The sequence below is a fragment of the Vombatus ursinus genome, unplaced genomic scaffold, assembly GCF_900497805.2.
Source record: "Vombatus ursinus unplaced genomic scaffold, bare-nosed wombat genome assembly UNPS02012622.1, whole genome shotgun sequence".
In the NCBI taxonomy this organism is placed as follows: domain Eukaryota; kingdom Metazoa; phylum Chordata; class Mammalia; order Diprotodontia; family Vombatidae; genus Vombatus; species Vombatus ursinus.
In genome coordinates, this window is record NW_020952400.1 from 39053 (window position 1) to 41290 (window position 2238).

The 2238-nt window shown below is 38.9% G+C and overlaps 1 pseudogene; it reads left to right on the forward strand.

Annotated features, from left to right (window-relative positions):
* The first annotated feature begins 222 nt into the window (after positions 1–222).
* Positions 223–1993, forward strand: LOC114040035 (annotated as a pseudogene).
* The last annotated feature ends 245 nt before the right edge of the window (positions 1994–2238 follow it).

Here is a 2238-nt window from a genome sequence, read left to right on the forward strand (position 1 = left end):
TAATTGCATATGTATAACCTATATCTGGTTGCTTACCATCTCAGGAATGGGGGAGAGAGAGAGGGAGGGATAGAATTTGGAACTCATAACTTTAAATAAAAATGAGCCAGAAGATCCTCCACTCCTGGAAGGAGTCAGAAATTCCTGGATGGGAAGGTGAGACATTCCGGATCATTCTGGAGAAATAAGGAGGTAGGATTACGTTGCTCCAGAGTCGTGGGTGTGATAGGTATAAAACTAGTTGTTACCATGGTGATGACCAGTGTTATGCAGAAGATCTTACCTCACTGTTCTCTTGCTCACTGGCTTCTCTGTAATGGCAGTTTTTCAGCTTTGTGAAATTACCATACTCTCTTAATGTATTTTTCATCCATCTTCTTATGTTTGGGCCTTTTGTGGAGATATAGCATAACTGAACACCACCTTCCTCATGATCGTTTCATATACTTAAAGACAAATAAAATTGGACTCAAGGCATTAATGAAGTTTTGGGCTCTTCAGAACAAGTTGTTACTGCCTCTGACTTGTATTGATGACTTCTCCTCCGTTCCCTTGTGGTATGGAGGCCACCAGCTGAGACCTGATTATGGTAGATGTGTAAAAATGTCTTGCTTGGCCCTTCTCTTTTTGGAGAGTTTGTGATGGTATTAACATCCTACAGAAGAAGAGTTATGCTTTCTTGCAGGAAAAAAGGGTAAAGAGCAAAACAGATAGGTATAGAATGACCATATTGAAAGTAAGCCACTAACCATTCCAAAGGATATTGATCTTCATCTAGAAACAAAGTCAATTACAGAAGTGGATACTTTAGCATTGCATTATGTTCCTCAATATCAATGGCTGGTGGATTTCACAGTGGCAGCTGCAGTAGTATATCTAGTAACTAAAGTCTACGAAAGTTTGATGAAACTTACACAGGAAACAAATATCAGCATTGTCTGTTGCTTGTTTTGACTTTTGTAATTAAGGTACAATTTTCATTGACTACATACTATTTTAAAGTAGAAGAAGGTGGTGAAAGATCAGTTTGTGTTACCTTTTGATTTTTTTTCTTTGTCAAAGCCATGGCAATCTTGATTATTACTAAAAACTACCTAGAATTGGGACTTGAAACAGGTTTTACAAATTTTTCAGAAAGTGCAATGCAGTTTCTTTAAAAGCAAGGTTTAGAATCCCAAGATCCTGTGTCTAAACTTATTTTCAAAATTTTCCTCTCTACTCCTCGCACTTATTGGTGCTTTTTTTTTTTTTTTTTTACTTTTCTGGGTTGTGGCTGGCTCAAATGCATCTGGATGCCCTGAATTTGGCAACAGAAAAAATAACACAAACATCACTTTACATAAACTTCTTGGCACCCTTCTTTATGGCCTTGCTGTAGCTAAAACCAATCAGCAAAGTCTACATTATGAACCCAAATTTGAGTAAAGAAAGTGTTCCTTTAGTGACAGAAATGACGTTTGATACTGTGGGACTCTGGTTCATAATCCTGCTATGTGCTCTTAGATTGACTCTGATGTGCAATCACCCACAAGCTTACCCGAACTTAGCCCAGAAGTGTGTGCATCAGATGAAGAAAGTTGGGTGATTTAGTACCATTGATTTACAGAAAGTGGTGGTGAGAGTGTTTTATTACCTTTGTATAATTGCACTGCAGTACGTGGCAGTACTCTGGTCATGCTGCTCCACACAAGCCTGCTTTTGAAAACACTAGGTAATCATTCCTGCTGGATTTATTCCAGCTCTAGCTCAGACTCTCTAGTGAAGAATCATCCATTCTCTGGTTCTGTTCACTCTGAATTACCATCTGCTGATGAAAAAAAAAATGAAGGTAGCCGTTACCCAGATAAAAATGGCACTGGGCAGCCTAAAGACCATCTTTACTCCTCTGCTGTTCCCAGGGCTCTTGTCATCTCTGACCTGGTGGATTGTTGCTCGTCTCTTTGCCACAAACCTTTTTGGACCTTTCTATCACCAGTACCTAACTGCGGCATGAACAATCAGCTAACAAAGACAACAGCAGCAAGATAGTGAAGGCATCCTACTTTGGAGTCCATGTGCCTTTGAAGAAAGGGCTGGGGAAAATCAGAAGAAGGCAGAAAGACTGAAGACAAATACATATTATCCAAGTAGTGTCTTTTTTTATTGCTTCCTCTGTCTTCTCAGGGTCAATTGATGTTTTAATGTTTAAAATCAAAAGTTGGTTTGTTCATTTTGTTATGTAAAGAGTAGGTGAGTAAC